The following is a 7,135-nucleotide window of genomic DNA, read 5'->3' as shown; positions in this document are numbered from 1 at the left end:
CAATTCTCAAGACTCTGTATAATAGATTGTCTTTTCTACCTAGGTATCTCTTCATGTGGAGAGGACCTGGAGAATATGCTGGTGACTCGATGTGGGCAGGGGGGATGTTTTTCATGGGTGATGTCTCAAGGGAGTAATTGGGGTGCAAGAAAGGCTAACCTGCTGATGCAACAGGATGACACTGCTCCTGAGAGATGCTTACAGCTAGCACACTTCCAAAATAAGATTGGACACTAGCAATCCCTGCTCTGTCTCCTTTCCCTCAAATGACTTAGTACTCTCTAAGATTTAATTCTTATGGTGCCCATCAAATCCCTATTCTGCCAGGTTTTATACTGATTTTCCTTCTTCTGTAGTGTCAAGAAGATGGTTGGTTTTCTAGCAGCCCTATAATGAGCCTCTTCCTAATGAGCAACTTGCTAATCTCCCCATAGCCACAATGTTGTACTAGGGTGTGTAGGAGACTAATGAAACCATCTGCTGAGTTGCCCTCCCTTTGCTTGCATAAGTGAAATGTTGCCTGCTCAAAATCACGTTAAGGGGGTGACACAAAATACTTGGTTCTTCTTTTAATGCACTGAACTGTTTCTGGAGAGGATAACGTCCTCTGAAAATCCCACTGTAAAGAGCAATTAACACCTCTGATGTAAACCAAAGCCCTGATGGACAGCTATGAATCTGCTTACCCAGAGTGACTGTCCTGCAGTGTGCTATAGCTTCTAAAACAGGACATTTATGGCAAAGATTGTCAGTTGTAGCCATCGCTGCCATTTTAACAGGCTATGTATTCCCTCCCTCTTTCGTTGCTTCTAAATGGACTGCGGTGATGTCTTGTATGTTCTTACTTTCCTATTGTCACTCCCTTTTTTGAAGCCTGGCCTCAAAAAAAGTAGTTTTCTCTGGATCCTTTTGGGTTTTTAGGCTTCTACTTTGTTTAGCTGCTCCCTTTGTGTAGCATTTAGGTTTTCTGGCTGAGCTGGATGACTTCATTCTCATTTTCCTCTGCTTTCTTCCTTTCTGCTAAGTCTTTATTTAATTGAGGTTTTTAACACCATCTGGAGATTAGAGATCCAGGACATTGGTTGCAATGAATACCAACCAGCCTGCCTATGTTTCCTATTTACACAGGCTCTGTGTATTTGCTAAATGCACTCTAATGGCCACCCTAATTATGGGCTCAAAACAGCTAATACTGCATACAGCAGATTATAAAACCTCAGTTTCAGCTGCTGCCTCTCTTGCCCGGGAAGTTCTACCCAGTAAATGTACGCATTTAAATATTTGCAAGTCTCACTGATGTCACTCTCCAACCCATCATCTGCAATTTTGCTGAGAGGGTTGCCAAGAAAAACTTTGTCTCAGTGCAGACAATAAAAGCTGATTCCCCACACAGCTTTTCCAGGGTTTAAACCCTGCTGAGTAGAACTATATAACTTCTTAGATATTTGGGACCTTCTGTCAGCAGCAGTATTTGTCACTAAGCAAGCCCTATGGCCCACAGGTTTAAGTTTTAAGGACACAACTTTGAAATAACAAAATAGAAACCAGCTGGCATTTTAAAGTAAAAAAACTCTTGAGGAAAGGTTATGATGCTCCTAGTTTATAAACTATACAGACTACAGCATTTAGGTGCTTTCTTTGACTATTACCCACAGATAAATTGATCTTAATTTCTGTACAGAAACTATAGTCAGCCTGTTTTCTTACTGTCTGTTTTCTTATGACAGGGCATGTACGCACACTTACAAAGAAACGGAGACATTTGGCTGTGAGCTCAAGTACCTGTTGAACAGCTAACATGCTCTAGAGGAAAGTTGCTGTACAGGTAAGGGAGATGAACTCAAGGACTGGACTGCATTAATAATCAAGGAATTGCACTGGTGTCATGGAGCAGAGAATAAGACCCATGGCCTCTTCTGTTGCTAACTTCGGTGATTCTAAGAGATGAAGAAACATCTGATAGTAGTTCAAGTATTAAAAGCTGTTGCTAACTAAGAGCTAAATATAAGGGACCTTCCTGGTTAAAATATGCTATCTACTTGCTTATCCTTGCATGGAAACTAAAACCTTTAATACAAAATATGAAGGAACAGCAAACAACACATTGCATGGGCAGTGGATGTGCCTACACTGCATAGGAATGACAAGTGCCTTTCATTTTAAGTATGACACATGCAGGTCTTCTGCCAATAGACATGTGATTTAGTTTTGATTTTTCATTAAAATCAAACATCGGGAGCAAAAAAGCTTAAATGACTATGAGATTACCAGAGACATTTTTTCTAACTGTACATATAGTAAGGACACCCCGGTTCAATATTTGGAGTGGAAGTGCCCAAACCATGAAAGCCTAAGGTGTCTGAATGGCTTAAAAAAAATAGTGGTGACAATGGTCTTTCTCAGCCAATTTGCTTCTCTTTAGTACATACTAGGGCAGGGCTGTCGTTTTTATGGACAAGGGGTCAAATATCATGCAGGCTGCAGACCCCCAGCATTCTCCCCCACCATGCAGTCAGTCCAGGCAGCCTGACTCTCCCCTACCATGTAGGCAGCCTCTGCCACATGAGCAGCTGGCTTGCAACCTGGCTCTCCCCCAACATGCAGCCTGGCTCTCCCCCACCATGTGCACAGCTTGGGCAGACTGGTTCTCGATGCATGGCTCCTCTCTTGTAGCCTGGGAAGCCCAGATTTCCCACTGCTGCACCTGTAGCACCCTCCAATTACCCAGGCGCACCCCCAAGAATGGATGCAGGTAGCAGGAGTGGAAGGAGGGAGTAGTCACTTCCACCACCTAAGCTGCGGGAGCAGGAGTGGGCAAAATATGGCCCGTGGGCCAGATTCAGGACACCAAACCATTCTATCTGGCCTGCAGGGCTCCCCCCAAAAAATTTAAACTAATATTTATCGGCCCCTGGCTGCCTGTCAAAGATGACAGGAGCTGGGGCAGTAGGACCCAGGGGGAAGCTTCTGGCAAGAGCCAGTGAGAGCAGTAGCAAGGCCCACCAGCCCCATCCCTCCTCCCCACCAGCCCCAAGTCGGAAGCTCCTGCTTTAGCAGAAGCTTCTGGCCTGAGAGACTGGGGCTGCTCCTAGCTGCCCTCCGCCCACACTTGCAGTGGGGGAAACCCCATGATATAGCCCATTGCCTCCCCTGCCCCATGCTGTGTAGATCCCCAGACTCTGTCCAGAGTGGAGGGAGCCCTGTCCCCAGCGGAGTCCAGTGGGGACTTTGGGAGCTGCAGGCACGCAGTGTGGAGCTCCTGTGATAGAGGTGCCCAGGCAGGCTCTGCTCCTCATCCCCATGTACAGCACTGCCCAGAGCCACACCCCACAAGGCACCAGTGCCTGCACCAGACATGAGCTGCCTAAGTACCCCCACCTGCTGTTGCCGCTGGCAGCAGGGGCTGCATGCCATGTGGGGGAGTGTGGGGGGGGGGGCCTTGCACCGCACAAACCTCACATACCCACACCCTGCCTCTACAGCACTCACCAACATATACATGCACCCCAACATACTCTGTGTCCCCCCAGAAACCTCACCATACACACACCCCACAGCCCCCACACAATATGAGTGAGACTATTTTTGAGTGATTATACAATCCCTTCTATTTACAGTACACAAACACAAATCATGACAAATATTTTTTGTAATAAAATTAAAATATGTCATAGTAGGTGTTTGACTTCCAGAGTATGATTTTTTTTTTTCTGGTTCTAAGATGGCAACTATCCTCCCAAAAAGAATATTTCTGGGGACCAAGGGGAGGAACTTCTGGTGGTAAAGGTCAGGGGCTAGGGAGCGGGACTTCCTGCCCCAATATGGTGACTAGGGGGTAGGGCAACTGTCAAGGGGCAGGCCTAACTATGTGGCCCCTGACAACCCCGCCCAAACTTGTTAAGCGGCTCTCCGCCCAAAATAATTGCCAGCCCCTGTGCTAGAGTAGTGGAGGTAGTGTCAAATCAGGCAGGAGTGGCAACCTGGGGACTGTATGTTAAACCCTTGGGGGTTGCATGTAACTTGTGAATCACCAATTGTACAGCGCTGTTCTAGGACTATGGACAGGGATGGCTTGTAAGTGATAGGACCTATCACTTTTAGGTTATTGATCAAGACTTGGAACCAGGTCATTAGCTTGCTGCTGTCAATTCATGTTTACTGGCAAAAGTAATGAGCATAGTATAGAAATTAGTATTTGACAGAATACAAGTTAACAGCTGTTAAATGGTTTAAGACCATTCTCCTCCCCTGGCCCCACTGTCACCGCCAACTCCATGACATGCCCGCCCCTCCCCCCCAACCATGTTGGGCCCACTTGTGGATGGGAGGAACAGGCTCGTGGTCAACGTAAGGGAATGGAGTGGGAGAGGAGTGAGCCCGGGCCTGGGCCTGAGGTAGGGAGGACTGTTCCTTCCCTCCCCCAGCTGCTGCCGCAGCCATGTTGAGCCAGGCCCACTTCCCCCCTCCCTGCTGTGGTGGGCGGGCTCTTCTCCTGCTCGGGCCCGCTCTCCTCCCCCCATGTTACCTACTGGCCTCACCCCCCCACTCTGTCCCCTGTGTCCCCACCATCATGGGAAATGTACAAACACAGAAGAAAAAGGTGGTTCCTCCCCCAAAACACCTAGTGTAAGACAAGTGAGATCAGGTGGACATGAATAGCTATAACAGAGGTTCTCAAACTGGCCTGTGGACCACCACTGGTCCATGAGCTCCATTCAGGTGGTCTGCAGAAAGGTTGAGGAACAACTGAGAATGTCAGTACTTGTAAGGTAACACTACTGATATTAAAATATGAGTTGTGTGCTTTGATTTGTAGAACAAAGAAAAGTTTAAGTAGTCTGCTGAGACAATCAGCAATTTTCAAGTGGTCCATGAAAGAAAAGGTTTGAAAACCAATGAGATAGAAAAAAATCCTCCTCCCTCCTCATAACTGGTTTCTGCTGTGTTTTAGTATGCTAGCATTTCCTTACATCAGAGTCTCAGACTTATTAATGAGGTATGTAAGAATGTATTAAATAGGTATGCACTGTTTGCCCAATCCAATTAAGTCAGTGGGTTTATGTCACTCAGTTAAATCCCAAAAACACACAACTTGCTAAAAACTGGCAAATTTGAAATGGATTCCCTGCAGGAAGTCTCCTCTTTATTGTTTCAGGAAGGGATACTTCTGTAAAGGTGTGGAAGGGTTTGCTCAGGGCTTGAAAGCCCAGTCACAGTGTTTGCACTGTTGGGATGTGGATTTGCAGCAGGCTGCACACACATATAGCTGCCAGATAACCAGCTGAAGCTTGGAGCTGAAGGCTGCAGAATGCACGCACGCGATTGAACAGCTGCAACTCTGGGGTTCAAAGCCCGGGAAAAAAGGGAGAAGTCTGGGGGAGAGAGTAGCTGAGGGCTGCAGGGAGGAGGTCTGCTTCTGAAGGGGAATGCAACCAGAACAATTGCTTGTGAGAGGACTACTGGCAGAAAAATTGTTGCTGAGTGAGCTGCTACTGAGGACAGAGGAGCCATAAGCTACTGAGTACCCAGGATCGCCGCGTATCCTTTACTAAAGGAGCAGGGGTTGTGCAAACCAGTTCCTCTCCCCACTTGAGTTCACAGGGACAGGGGTTGTTAGAGCAGGTTCTCTGGGAGAACTAAAAAAAAGTAACAAAGAATCTTGGCTTTATGAGAACTCCAGCAGAGAGCTCGATAACATGCAGCCAAGATGGCTCCAGATGCCAAACACAAATGAGCTGCCTTGGGGAAGCATTTGGGGATGGTGTAATTGTGTACAGGCATCCAGGAAAAACTGGAAAACGGAAAAAAAACCCGTCTCAGGAGCAGCTGCACCAGAGGTCCGAACAGACGACTCCATCTTCTGACCAGATGATGGCATTGCCCACCTCTTCTGGGGCAGAACGAGCACAGCACCATGGGTGCTCAACTGCAACTATCTCACAGTTGATTAATTTGCTGGGGGCAGAGTGATTCTGTGGGGATCTGGCTGAGTAGGTGTATATACCTGTTGTAAGTTGCCTGAGTGCTAAATTTGATAACATAATTGCTCTTGCTATATGATAAGTATTTGCTTCTATTTACTGGTATAGATTATTATCAAGCTCATTGAAAAACATTGTGCTTGTTATCTATGTGATGTTGAATCTGTTAATTTCTCAGTTACTATTGTAAATAATAAACTATTGTAAATAGTTATTTAGTGTACGGCCTATTGCAGGGAGAACCATGGGAGAACTCTCCACTGACTCATGGCTCCTAGCCTGTAAACGGTGTGGGAGCTGACCGAGACCTATTGGCATGCCAAGATCCCAAGAATTTGGATGTGGCTGCGGGTAGCATCGCCGCCAGGGTTACACTTCTAATCAGTCCCAACAGAAAATCCAAGGACACAGTAAATATGGAGAATGTATTAACTTCCTACTCCTTTTGTAGACCAGTGTGACAATGCAGGGTAACTTTTCCTGCTGATACTCAGTCTGTATCTGTCCTGAGGTTAAAACATTGACATTCTGCCCATCTGGCTATTTCCATAAGTACCAAAGTCTCCCACACAAGAAAATGTTCCTATCTTACTTTCTCCTTTTATTATATATAGCCTGCAGGGTCCACATGGCGAAATAAAGATCACGACTGACCAGCTGGTAATAAAGAATAAATTTTTACACTAATGACTAGGTGTTCTAGCTTTTGTTTTATATTAGAATGAGTGTGTATTTAAATAAAGGCTACATCTGTTTAGTTAAACTAAGCCAGAGGGTGATGATATTTGTCTTTACAAAGGAGCTGATTTAATTTTATTAACATCATTATTTTCCATTTAAAAGTTCAAAGGAGATGCAACCCCCTACAGCTACAATTCAGTCTTTTGCATGTCTTCAAATATTCAAAATAAAAAAATAGGGGAAATGGGACTAAAAAGGTAATGAATTTTAATATAGGAATGGCATTTATTCACTTAAAAAAGAACAAAAAATTCTATTAAAGTTTAGTTTGTCATGTATTTAAATTAAAGACAAAAATACTATTCCAATTTATGCAGCAACAGATCAGAAGCAATTTCTGGGAAGTGGGTGTTGTTTAATAGTTGGCTATGCAAGATAACAGGTTGAGTGGAAAAGTAGTAATGAAATCCAGA

This window comes from Alligator mississippiensis, chromosome 1 (genome assembly GCF_030867095.1).
Source record: "Alligator mississippiensis isolate rAllMis1 chromosome 1, rAllMis1, whole genome shotgun sequence".
Classification (NCBI taxonomy): Eukaryota; Metazoa; Chordata; order Crocodylia; family Alligatoridae; genus Alligator; species Alligator mississippiensis.
The sequence above is the reverse complement of the archived record's forward strand: the minus strand, read 5'-3'. Positions refer to the sequence as shown.